This window comes from Pseudorca crassidens, chromosome 18 (assembly GCF_039906515.1).
Source record: "Pseudorca crassidens isolate mPseCra1 chromosome 18, mPseCra1.hap1, whole genome shotgun sequence".
In the NCBI taxonomy this organism is placed as follows: domain Eukaryota; kingdom Metazoa; phylum Chordata; class Mammalia; order Artiodactyla; family Delphinidae; genus Pseudorca; species Pseudorca crassidens.
Genome location: NC_090313.1, coordinates 48,688,910 through 48,703,387, shown reverse-complemented (window position 1 = coordinate 48,703,387; position 14,478 = coordinate 48,688,910). Strand labels below are relative to the sequence as shown.

General features: G+C 37.0%; 1 long non-coding RNA gene across 5 annotated transcripts in view; it reads right to left on the bottom strand.

Moving 5' to 3' along the window:
- Positions 1–14,478, bottom strand: part of LOC137210971 (uncharacterized) — a 128,604-nt gene that overhangs the window by 21,542 nt on the left and 92,584 nt on the right. For 3 of the 5 annotated variants that reach the window (XR_010936826.1, XR_010936827.1, XR_010936829.1), the window contains one exon: positions 5,763–8,328. The exons of the other annotated variants lie outside the window; for them this stretch is intronic. This is a non-coding gene — a long non-coding RNA (uncharacterized lncRNA). Of the gene's footprint in view, positions 1–5,762; positions 8,329–14,478 lie in introns of those variants that run through there. 5 annotated transcript variants of the gene reach the window in all.

Genomic DNA, 14,478 nt, shown 5'->3' with positions numbered 1-14,478 from the left:
AAATGCACCAACACTCGCATTATAGGGGTTCCAGAAGGAGAAGAGAGAGAAAAAGGACCAGAGAAAATATTTGAAGAGATTATAGTTGAAAACTTCCCTAACATGGGAAAGGAAATAGCCACCCAAGCCCAGGAAATGCAGAAAGTCCTATACAGGATAAACCCAAGGAGAAACACACTGAGAAATAGTTATCAAATTGGCAAAAATTAAAGGCAAAGAAAAATTATTGAAAGCAGCAAGGGAAAAATGACAAATAACATACAAGGGAACTGCCATAAGGTTAACAGCTTATTTCTCAGCAGAAACTCTACAAACCAGAAGGGAGTGGCATGGTATACTTAAAGTGGTGAAAGGGAAGAACTACAAACAAGACTACTCTACCCGGCAAGAATCTCATAAAGATTCGAAACAGAAATCAAAAGTTTTACAGACAAGCAAAAGCTAAGAGAATTCAGCACCACCAAACCAGCCCTAAAACAAATGCTAAAGGAACTTCCCTAAGTGGGAAACACAAGAGAAGAAAAGGACATACAAAAAACTCCCAGAACAATTAAGAAAATGGAAATAGGAACATACATATCAATAATTACCTTAAATGTGAATGGATTAAATGCTCCAACCAAAAGACACAAGCTTGCTGAATGGATACTAAAACAAGACTCATATATATGTTGTGTACAAGAGACCCACTTCAGACCTAGGGACACATACAGACTGAAAGTGAGGGGATGGAAAAAGATATTCCATGCAAATGGAAATCAAAAGAAAGCTGGAGTAGCAATACTCATATTAGATAAAATAGACCTTAAAATAAAGAATGTTAAAAGAGACAAGGAAGGACACTACATAATGATCAAGGGATCAATCCAAAAAGAAGATATAAAAATTATAAATATATATGCACCCAACTAGGAGCACCTTAATACATAAGGCAACTGTTAACAGCTATAAAAGAGGAAATCAACAGTAACACATTAATAGTGTAATAGTGGGGGAATTTAACACCTCACTTACACCAATGGACAGATCAGAAATAAAGGGAATTGGAAAAGAAGAAGTAAAACTGTCACTGTTTGCAGATGACATGATACTATACATAGAGAATCCTAAAAATGCCACCAGAAAACTATTAGAGCTAATCAATGAATTTGGTAAAGTTGAAGGATATAAAATTAATGCACAGAAATCTTGTGCATTCCTATATACTAATGATGAAATATCTGAAATAGAAATTATAGAAACACTCCCATTTACCATTGCAACTAAAAGAATAAAATGCCTAGGGATAAAACTATGTAGGGAGAAAAAAGACCTGTATGCAAAAAACTATAGGACACTGATGAAAGAAATTAAATATGATACCAACAGATGGAGAGATATACCATGTCCTTGGATTGGAAGAATCAATATTGTGAAAATGACTGTAAAACCCAAAGTAATCTACAGATTCAATGCAATCCCTATCAAATTACGAATGACATTTTTTTACAGAACTAGAACAAAAAATCTTAAAATTTGTGTGGAGACAAAAAAGACCCGAATAACCAAACAGTCTGGAGGGGAAAAAAAAACGGATCTGGAGGAATCAGACTCCCTGAGTTCAGACTATACTACAAAGCTACAGTAATCAAGACAATATGGTACTGGCACAAAAACAGAAGCATAGATCAATGGAACAAGATAGAAAGCCCAGAGATGAACCCACACACCTATGGTTAACTAATCTATGACAAAGGAGGCAAGGATATACAATGGAGAAAGACAGTCTCTTCAGTAAGTGGTGCTGGGAAAACTGGGCAGCTACATGTAAAAGAATGAAATTAGAACACTCCTTAACACCATACACAAAAATAAACTCAAAATGGATTAGAGAACTAAATGTAAGACCAGACACTATAAAACTCTTAGAGGAAAACATAGGAAGAACACTCTTTGACATAATTCACAGCAAGATTTTTTTTTTTTTTTTGAGGTACGTGGGCCTCTCACTTTTGTGGCCTCTCTGTTGTGGAGCACAGGCTCCGGACACACAGGTTCAGTGGCCATGGCTTGCAGACCTAGCCGCTCTGTGGTATGTGAGATCTGCCCGGACCAGGGCACGAACCGGTGTCCCCTGCATCATCAGGCGGACTCTCAACCAATATGCCCCCAGGGAAGCCCAGCAAGATCTTTTTTGATCCACCTCCTAGAGTAATGGAAATAAAAGCAAAAATAAACAAATGGGACCTAATGAAACTTCAAAGCTTTTGCACAGCAAAGGAAACCATAAACAAGACAAAAGGACAACCCTCAAAATGGGAGAAATATTTGCAAACTAATCAATGGACAAAGGATTAATCTCCAAAATATATAAACAGCTCATGCAGCTCAATATTAAAAAAACAAACAACCCAATCCAAAAATGGGCAGAAGACCTAAATAGACCTTTCTCCAAAGAAGACATATAGATGGCCAAGAAACACATGAAAGCGGCTCAACATCACTAATTATTAGAGAAATGCAAACCAAAACTGCAATGAGGTATCACCTCACACCAGTTCGAATGGGCTTCATCAGAAAATCTACAAACAACAAATGCTGGAGAGGGTGGGGAGAAAAGGGAACGGTCTTGCACTGTTGTTGGGATTGTAAATTGATACAGCCACTATGGAGAACAGTATAGGGGTTCATTAAAAAACTAAAAATAGAATTACCATATGACCCAGGAATCCCACTACTGGGCTTATACCTAGAGAAAACCATAATTCAGAAAGACACATGCATCCCAATGTTCACTGCAGCACTATATACAATAGTCAGGTCATGGAAGCAACCTAAGTGCCCATCGACAGATGAATGGATAAAGAAGATGTGGTACATATATACAATGGAATATTACTCAGCCACAAAAAGGAACATGATTGAGTTATTCGTGAATTGATGTAGAGACTGTCATACAGAATGAACTAAGTCAGAAAGAGAAAAACAAATATCGTATATTAACGCATATGTGTCGAACCTAGAAAAATGGAACAGATGAACCAGTTTGCAGGGCAGAAATTGAGACACAGATGTAGAGTACCAATGTATGGACACCAAGGGGGGAAAGCAGCGGGTGGGGAGGGGTAGTGGTGTGTTGAATTGGGAGATTGGGATTGACATGTATACACTGATGTGTATAAAATGGATGACTAATAAGAACTTGCTGTATAAAAAAATAAATTAAATAAAATTCAAAAGTTAAAAAAAATTCTTACAAAAAAGAAAAATGATAACAAAACAAACAAAAAAATTTCTACAAGCTTTCTTACTGCTATAATTTTTCATTATACTCAAGTGACAGCCACACCTACTAAGACAGTCTCTTATTTATTCAGGAAGCATTTTTAAAAGCCTACTATGTGCCAGGCACTCTTATCAAAAGAAAATATCAACAGATACATATATCTTTTTCTGTAAGATTAAGTTTTGCATATTTGATTTCCTAAAGAGGGCTCAAAATACATTAATGTGATATACACCAGAAACAGCATTTGCTGAGATAGGCATATAATGCGTGGATTTATTCACTTTGAATAAGAAGTGAGGAGACTAGAGAAATATAAACCTGGCACCAAGAATCTATACTGGCTGAATGGACCACAAGACCACAAACACAAGCAGAATCAGGAAAGGAAACCATTCTTAGGTAGCAACACCATACAAGAAAGAGACAGAGTAAAGTACATTTATAAGCATGAAGATACCATCATACTTCCAGCTGTGATAGGACTGTAATTATGGCTGTTTGGTTTAATGTTGTTTTAGGCTTTTCATCTCTTTGTGTGTGCTTCCAAAATTATAATATTAGAAAGTTGAGTCAAACACAAATCTATTGAGCATCATTACAGTCATTGAGTAAAGTATTTTTGCTTCTTCAACAACCACTAAGAACTCTCAAATATCATCTCAATGAATATAACTATTAAAAGTTGGAGGTTTCTAACTCTCCTCCCCACTGGATATTTGACCACCTCACTTTATGCCCCATTCAATAGCGCATAACACATTACTGCACTTCTTCATAAATCTGTCTTTTTTAACATGCCATGATCACCTGGAGAGTAGGATCCTTTTCTTATGCAAATTAGTACCCACTATGCATGGCACACAATAGGATTTCCTAAATAAGAAATTTGTATTTGAATTTGATATTTAAGTGATCAAAGTCAGAAAAGCAAATAAGACGAGTATTAGTATATTTTGTTTCAGAAAAATCAAAGTTTGATTTAAAAATATGATATTTCTCATTAGTATGGCTATGGTTCTGTTGGCTAATGTTACAAAGTCTACACCTTTAAATTCTGCCTATATAATTAGTGCTCAGCATGATGCAAAACAAATCACTCAAACTCTGTCCCTTAGCAGTGAAAAATATTCTAATTTACCTTACAGGAAGGTTGGGAAAAACCAACTATGAAGCAAATTATAATATAAAGTCTATATAACGATTAATGGGGAGGACTCTGACTTATAAAAAGTGATTATAATGAAATAAAATCATTCTGGATTCAACAGAAACTTAAAACAGAACAAAGCAGCTGTAGAAACAACTTCGAAGTTATTTCAATTACTATTTATCCTAATAGCATTATATCCAGATCATAGTTGATATTTATTCTTCTAGTTGCTGAATATATTTCTGAGATTACCTGTCTAATATGCCTTATGTTGTAATAATTAATAAATCTTTGAAGTTATTAAGCATATTATTTATTTTAAGATCCACAACTCTGAAACAAGACAATAAATTTATAAGCTAATGAAGAGATATTATTTAAAGTGGGATATATTTGGAGAGCTATAAATATCCAAGGATCTTTGGTACAAATATCAAGTTTCCATAAAAATAGTACAATGAATACCATATTCCCTTTACCTAAACTCACTAATCGTTTTAACATTTTGCCACAAGTACTCTATGTCTGCACACACACACACACACACACACTTGTTTTCTGCTGAGCCACTTGAAACTAAACTGTACATATTATAATATTCATCTCTAAATACTAAATACTCCACCGTGTATTGTCTAAGAAATAGGAAATAAGAACATTCTCCTACATAGCCACACTACCACTAACACACTCAAGAAATAAACCATTGATACAACTTTAGATAATACAGTGTTTCTTAAGTTACTTGTGGAGAAGGATCAGTATTTCTTATTTCCAGTAAACTGAGAAACAATAGTTTAATGAAATAAAATTTTAAAATTACGAAAAATTAGCAGGCACCTATATATAACAAAAATGTCAAATTACTATCGAAATTTCTAATTGCTTACTCAATTTTGTACTTATGTCCTTGTGGAACAATAAATATCAATTCACTGATTGGCACCACCTTAAGGACCACACCTTGAATAGCACTATTATGATACTGAGTAAATATTCAAATGTCCCCACGTACTCCACCAAGTACATTTATGATGTGACCCAGTCAAAAATCATGTATCTTTATTCTCCTTTAATCAAAGAAAGTGGCACTTCTTTTTCTTTCTCTCTTCTGACATTTATGGGAATGGTATTTAGAAACCAAGATCTGGGTGCTAGATGTGTTCATAGCTAGTGCATGTTATACTTTTCAGGTAAGCACAAAGGAGCTGACATTTTTTAAAATTCTCCTCTTACCACCCCAACAATTAGATAAAATTGTTTCACACATGGAAATATCAAATATGAACTCTATTAGAAAACATTTACTAATAAGAAATTCTTTTTTAAATTTTTATTTCATATTGGAGTATAGTTGATTTACAATGTTATGTTAGTTTTAGGGATACAGCAAAGTGATTTAGTTATACATATACATATATCTATTCTTTTTCAAATTATTTTCCCATATATGTTATTACAGAGTATTGAATAGAGTTCCCTGTGCTCTACAGTATACAGTAGGTCCTTGTTGATTATCTATTTTATATATAGTAGTGTGTATATGCTAATCCCAACCTCCTAATTGATCCCTCCCCCCAACCTTTCCCTTTTGGTAACCATAAGTTTGTTTTCTAAGTCTGTGAGTCTGTTTCTGTTTCATAAATAAGTTCATTTGTATCTTTTTTTTAGATTCCACATATAAGTGATAGTGTCTGATATTTGTCTTTCTCTGTCTAACTTACTTTACTTAGGATGATAATCTCTAGGTCCATCCATATTGCTGCAAATGGCATTATTTTGTTCTTTTTCATGGCTGAGTAATACTCCATTGTATATATGTACATCTTCCATTCATCTGTCGATAGACATTTAGGTTGCTTCCATATCTTGGCTATTGTAAATAGTGCTTCAATTAACATTGAGGTGCACATATCTTTTCAAATTACGTGTTTTTCTGGATATGCCCAGTAGTGAGATTACTGGATCATATGACAGCTCTATTTTTGGTTTGTTAAGGAATCTCCAATGCTGTTCTCCATAGTGGCTGTACCAATTCACATTCCTACAAATAGGAGGGTTCCTTTTTCTCCATACACTCTCCAGCATTTATTATTTGTAGACCTTTTGATGATGGCCATTCTGACTGGTGTGAGGCAATACTTCATTGTAGTTTTGACTTGCATTTCTCTAACAATTAGCGATGTTGAGCATCTTATCATGTGCTTTTTGGCCATCTGTAGGCCTTCTTTAGAGAAATGTCTATTTAGATCTTCTGCCCATTTTTTGATTGGGTTATTTGGGGTTTTTTTGATATTGAGCTGCATGAGCTGTTTTTATATTTTGGAGATTAATCCCTTGTTGGCCCCATCATTTGCAAATATTTTCTCCCATTCTGTGGGTTGTCTTTTTGTTTTGTTTATGGTTTCCTTTGCTGTACAAAAGCTTTTAAGTTTAATTAGGTCCCTTTTTCTTTTAATTTTCATTATTCTAGGAGGTCGATCCAAGAAGATACTCCTGCAATTTATGTCAAAGAGTGTTCTGCCTAGGTTTTCCTCTAAGTGTTTTAAATGAAAATGTCATATGCACTTAAACACTTATAACTAGACCAACATTGCCATAGCTTTTGGAAATGAAGTTTATTATTCATAAAGATATACAATCTTGTATATATCTTTTCAGGAGTGATATTTTCACACTTTCCTAATCTCCCCAATAAGAAGTGATGGATTTCTCTTTCCCTACAACCTAAGATGATGTTGTTTTGTAATATCTTATGATACATAGTACACTGTTTCTTAAGCTGTGAATATTTCTGGCTATTGTTCTTCTAACCTCTTATTTAATTTTCACCTTTGAAAAACATATTCCTTAATTTCTAAAAATATCCACATTCTATATGGAAATGGGAGTAACATTATTTTTTCATAGGATTGATGAAAGGATTGAATTTTCATGGACTAACCTTATAAACTATGACTTTAAGTTAAAAAAAAAAAAAGAGAAATATCCAAGATCTAGTTAGTGGTCTTTTCAATATCCATAAATGTTTGGGATTCTGAGAATACAGAATTCAATCAAGGTTAAAGGTTTTTAGCATAAGGCAGAAAACACATTTACATATCCTGTCAAGTTATGACCTTTAGTCCTACTAATGAAGATAGTTAAATATTCTAAGAGAAATTTTTAAAAATGCAAAATCCAATAAAGTGATCAACTTGGGAAAATTGGCAGACTTCCATGATTCCATCAAGACAGAAGTTAAATTGGAGATTTGTGTTACTTGACCACTGGATTTGTGAAATATAAAGCCTAGGATATAGTCTCTATTAATAAAAATACAGAGTATTTGATAGGGCAGTTAATACAAAGAACATCTTGGACATCTGAAACTCCAGGTTATACAATGGGCCAAATTCTCAGACACTAGGAAACTTCATTTATCCAAGACAGTAATTTTCTTCCTGTCAGTAAACATCTTTCAAAAGGGATAGAATTGATATTAAATATGGACATGTTTAAAAGTAAATACAGCAGAGACTTCCATTCAGCTCCAATTCTATAAAGAAATGGGAAGTTATAGCTCCTGCACTTATAACAAGAAAACCTGGACAAACTGAGAATTAATTACTGTTCTTTGACCAATAAGAGAACTGAGATTATTGAATAAGCTGCCACCCTGAAATATGGAAAGACAGGCAAAGTCATAAAGATACCATCAATTGAGAGCTGCATATCTAAGGTAGAAGCCAGTGGAGCCATAAAATGGTAGGAACTCATAAAGGGTAATTTTTAATGAATTGCAGGAGGTTGAGTGTGGACTGCAGTGAGAATGAGAAACTCTTGGTGGCCACAATCATAGGAGGACATCCTCACTTTCATGGACTCATCCTCCAGGTGCTCCTCCAAGTTCCCAAAGTGTCTTGAGGCTCTGAGAGGGGGGAGAGGAAGAGTAATATTGTAAATCATTCCCAAAGCTTTCTCCATAAAAAAGCCTACTCTCCAGAGGTAAGAAATTTGCCAAAGCACAATTCTGAAGTTTTATCCCTGCTGAGGGAAAGGAATTCCTCCCTATTCCATGCCTCTTCAACCTTTTAATCTTAGTGAAGCAGGGAGAGAACACAGTCAGCAAGGAAAATATTAAAAGGCTGAAGCCAGGAGAGGAAGTAGGAGTTGGAGGTAGGGGTGGAGGGGCTGAAGGGAGTTACACCACTGGAGAAATGTTCATAAAAGTCACAGAGCCAAGACACAAGCACAGTAAAAAAAACTAAGATTGATCAGCTTTAGCTTAAATCATGCAGAAGAAAATAAATAATAAAAACTAGAGCAAAAATCAGTGAACTTGAGAGACAGAGTGGCCACAATGACAGAGTAGGAAGACCCTGAGCTAACCTCATCCTACAGGCACACCAAAATTACAACTATTGCAGAGTAACTATTGCAGCATTGTTTACAATAGACAAGATATAGAAGCAGCCCAAATGACCATCAATAAATTAATGGGTAAAAATATATATATATATATATATATCTTATTATATATATACACACACATATATACTTATATATATATATAATGGAGTATTACTCAGCCATAATAAAGAATGAAATCTTGCCATTTGTGACAACATGGATGGACCTAGATTGTATTATGTTAAGTGAAATAAGTTTGACAGAGAAAAACAAATACTGTATGATTTCACTTATATGTGAAATCTAAAAAACAAAACAAATGAGCATACATAACAAAATGGAAACAGAGTTATAGACACAGAGACCAAACAAGTGGTTGCCAGAAAGGAGAGGTGTTGGTGGAGGAAATAAACAGGTGAAGGAGATTTAGAAGTACAAGCTTCCAGCAATCCCACTCCTGGGCATATATACAGATGTATATCTATAATATAGCACATATCTATAATTTGAAAAGATACTTGCACCCCTATGTTCAGAGAAGTACTATTTACAATAGCCAAGACATGGAAACAACCTAAATGCCTATCAACAGATCAATGGATAAAGAAGATGTGGTACATATACACAATGGAATGCTACCCAGCCATAAAAAAGAATGAAATAATGCCCTTTGCAGCAACATGGATGGACCTAGTAAGCCAAAGACAAATACCATAAGATATCACTTATATGCAGAATCTAAAATATGACACAAATGAGCTTATCTACTAAACAGAAACAGGCTCACAGACATAGAGAGCAGACTTGTAGTTGCCAAGGCAGATGGGAGGTGGGGGAGGGGTGGATTGGGAGTTTGGGATTAGCAGATGCAAACTTTTATGTATAGAATGGGTAAACAAGGTCCTGCTATAAAGGACAGGGAACTATATTCAATATCCTATAATAAACTGTAATGTAAAAGAATATAGGATGGGAAGGAGGCTCAAGAGGGAAGGGATATGGGGATATATGTATACATATACCTGATTAACCTTGTTGTGTGGCAGAAACTAACACAACATCATAAAGTGATTATACTCCAATAAAGATGTGAAAAAATGAATATGAAAAAGATTATATATATATGCATAACTGAGTCACTTTGCTGTACAGCAGAAATTAACACAACATTGTAAATCAACTATACTTTAATCAAATTAAAAAAAAAAAAAAACTTCCAGTTGAAAAATAAGTGATTCATGGGTATGAAATGTACAGTGTGGGGAATATAGTATATAACTATGTAATATCTTTGGATGGTGACTTATCTTACCTAGACTTATCATGGTGATCATTTTGAAATGTATAGAAATACCAAATCACTATGTTGTGTAACAGGAACTTACATAGTGTTGTAGGTCAATTATATTTCAATAACAAATAAACAAACTCATAGAAAAAGAGATCAAATTTATGGTTACCTGAGGTGGTGTGTGGGGAGAGGAAGAACTGTATGAAGATAGTCAATTGTACAAGCTTCCAGTTATAAGATAAATAGGTACTAGGGATGTAACGTACAATATGAGAAATATAATTAATAGCTACTCTATGTTACATATAAAAGTTGTAAAAATAGTAAATCCTATGAGTTCTCTTTTTTTAGGAATATTTTTTTCTATTTCTTTAATTTTGTATCTATATGAGATGATAGACGTTCATGAAACTTACTATGGTAATCATTTCATTATGCATGTAAGTCAGATCATTATGCTATACACCTAAGCTCATACAATGCTATATATCAATTATATCTCAATAAAACTGGAAGAAAAGAGAAAATCTAAATTTTTTTAGATTAAAAAAGAAACGAAATTGAAAATAGGGAACCAATTTATAAAATTAACAAAACAAAATCTAGGTTTTTGAAAAGATCAGTAAAATTAATAAACCATTAGCCATGCTAATGAAGAATATAGAGAGAAGACATAAATTACGAATATAAGAAATGAAAAGGGAATTTAAATGGATAATAAAGTAACACTATGTACAAATCCAGGGCAACAAATTTTACTACTTAGTTGAAATGGACCAATTCTTTGAAAGATACAAAATACCAAAACTTACAAAAAAATTGATAACCTAAATAAGCACATATTCAACTGAGAATTAAATCAATAATTAATGACATTCCAAAAAAGAAAGCATCAAGCCTAGATGGTTTCACTCATTAAATCTACCAAATATTTAATAAAGAAATAATACCGGGGGTGCTGGGAAGATGGCGGAAGAGTAAGACGCGGAGATCACCTTCCTCCCCACAGATACACCAGAAATACATCTACACGTGGAGCAACTCCTACAGAACACCTACTGAATGCTGGCAGAAGACCTCAGACCTCCCAAAAGGCAAGAAACTCCCCACGTACCTGGGTAGGGCAAAAGAAAAACAAAAAAAGAAACAGAGACAAAAAAATAGGGACGGCACCTGCACCAGTGGGAGGGAGCTGTGAAGGAGGAAATGTTTCCACACACTAGGAAGCCCCTTCGCAGGTGGAGACTGCGGGAGGCGGAGAGGGGAGCTTCGCGGTGGCGGAGGAGAGCACAGCAACAGGGGTGCGGAGGGCAAGGCGGGAAATTCCCGCAAAGAGGATCGGTGCCGACCGGCACTCACCAGCCCTAGAGGCTTGTCTGCTCACCCGCCAGGGCGGGCGGGGCTGCGAGCTGAGCCTCGGGCTTTGGTCGGAGCACAGGGAGAGGACTGGGCTTGGCTGCGTGAACACAGCCTGAAGGGTTAGTGCACCATGGCTAGCCGGGAGGGAGTCCGGGAAAAGGTCTGGAGCTGCCAAAGAGGCAAGAGACTTTTTCTTCCCTCTTTGTTTCCTGGTGTGCGAGGAAAGGGGTTTAAGAGCACTGCTTAAAGGAACTCCAGAGACGGGCGCGAGTCGCGGCTAAAAGCGCGGACCCCAGAGACGGGCGGGAGACGCTAAGGCTGCTGCTGCCGCCACCAAGGGGCCTGTGTGTGAGCACAGGTCACTATCCACACCCCTCTTCTGGGGAGCCTGTGCAGCCCGCCACTGCCAGGTTCTGGGATCCAGGGACAACTTCCCCGGGAGAACGCACGGCGGGCCTCACGCTGGCGCAACGTCACGCTGGCCTCTGCCGCCGCAGGCCTGCCCCGCATGCCGTGCCCCTCCCTCCCCCCCGGCCTGAGTGCGCCAGAGGCCCCGAATCAGCGGCTCCTTTAACCCTGTCCTGTCTGAGCAAAAAACAGACGCCCTCCAGTGACCTACACACAGAGGCGGGGCCAAATCCAAAGTTGAGCCCCTGTGAGTTATGAGAACAAAGAAGAAAAAGGGAAATCTCTCCCAGCAGCCTCAGAAACAGCGGAATAAAGCTCCACAATCAACCTGATGTACCCTGCATCTGCGGAATACATGAATAGACAACGAGTCATCCCAAATTGAGGAGGTGGACCTCGAGAGCAAGATCTATGATTTTTTCCCCTTTTCCTCTTTTTGTGAGTGTGTATGTGTATGCTTCTGTGTGAGATTTTGTCTGTATAGCTTTGCTTCCATTTGTCCTAGGGTTCTATCTGTCCATTGTTTTTTTTGGTGTTGTTTTTTAATTTTTTTCTTAATAATTAATTTTAATTTTAATAACTTTATTATACCTTACCTTTCTTTCTTTCTTTCTTTCTTTCTTTCTTTCTTTCTTTCTTTCTTTCTTTCTTTCTTTCTTTCTTTCTTTCCTTCCTTCCTTCCTTCCTTCCTTCCTTCCTTCCTTCCTTTAGACAACGAATCATCCCAAATTGAGGAGGTGGATTTTGAGAGCAAGATTTATGATTTTTTCCCCTTTTCCCCTTTTTGTGAGGGTGTATGTGTATGCTTCTGTGTAAGATTTTGTCTATATAGCTTTGCTTCCACCATTTGTCCTAAGGTTCTATCCGTCCCTTTTTTGTTTTTTCTAAATAATTATTTTTTAATTCAATAACTTTATTATACTCTATTTTATTTTACTGTATCTTCTTTCTTTCTTTCTTTTTTCCTTCCTTCCATCCTTCCTTCCTTCCTCCCTCTCTCCATCCCTCCCTCCTTTCTTTCCTTCTTACCTTCTTTCCTTCTTTTCTTTCTTTCTTTCTTTCCTCCTTCCTTTTTTCCTTCCTTCCTTCCTTCCTTCCTTCCTTCCCTCCTATCTTTCTTTCTTTCTTTCTTTCTTTCTTTCTTTCTTTCTTTCTTTCTTTCTTTCTTTCTTTCTTTCTTTCTATCTTCCTACTTCTACTACTTCTCTCTACTTTTTCTCCCTTTTATTCAGAGCCGTGTGGATGAAAGGCTCTTGGTGCTTCAGTCAGGAGTCAGTGCTCTGCCTGTGAGGTGGGAGAGCCAACATCAGGAACTGGTCAACAAGAGACCTCCCAGCTACACATAATATCAAATGGTGAAAATCTCCCAGAGACCTCCATCTTAACACCAGCACCCAGCTTCACTCAACGACCAGCAAGCTACAGTGCTGGACAACCTAGCCAAACAACTAGCAAAACAAGAACACAGCCCCACCCATTAGAAGAGAGGCTGCCTAAAATCATAATAAGTCCACAGACACCCCAAAACACACCACCAGATGTGGGCCTGCCCACTAGAGAGACAAGATCCAGCCCCATCCACCACAACACAGGCACTAGTCCCCTCCACAAGAAAGCCTACACAACCCACTGAACCAACCTTAGCCACTGGAGACAGACACCAAAAACAACGGGAACTACGAACCTGCAGCCTGCAAAAAGGAGGCTCCAAACACAGTAAGATAAGCAAAATGAGAAGACAGAAAAACATACAGCAGATGAAGGAGCAAGATAAAAATGCACCAGACCTAACAAATGAAGAGGAAATAGGCAGTCTACCTGAAAAAGAATTCAGAATAATGATAGTAAAGATGATCCAAAATCTTGGAAATAGAATGGACAAAATTCAAGAAACATTTAACAAGGACCTAGAAGAAATAAAGGTGAAACAAGCAATGATGAACAACACAATAAATGAAATTAAAAATACTCTAGATGGGATCAATAGCAGAATAACTGAGGCAGAAGAACAAATAAGTGACCTGGAAGATAAAATAGTGGAAATAACTACTGCAGAGCAGAATAAAGAAAAAAGAATGAAAAGAACTAAGGACAGTCTCAGAGACCTCTGGGACAACATTAAACACACCAACATTCGAATTATAGGGGTTCCAGAAGAAGAAGAGATAAAGAAAGGGACTGAGAAAATATTTGAAGAGATTATAGTTGAAAACTTCCCTAATATGGGAAAGGAAATAGTTAATCAAGTCCAGGAAGCACACAGAGTCCCATGCAGGATAAATGCAAGGAGAAATATGCCAAGACACATATTAATCAAACTGTTAAAAATTAAATGCAAAGAAAGCATATTAAAAGCAGCAAGGGGGCTTCCCTGGTGGCGCAGTGGTTGAGAGTCCGCCTGCCGATGCAGGGGACGCAGGTTCGTGCCCTGGTCCGGGAAGATCCCACATGCCGTGGAGCGGCTGCGCCCGTGAGCCATGGCTGCTGAGCCTGCGTGTCCGGAGCCTGTGCTCCGCAGCGGGAGAGGCCGCAGCGGTGAGAGGCCCGCGTATCGCAGAGAAAGAGAAAAAAAAAAAAAAAAGCAGCAAGGGAAAAACAACAAATAACACA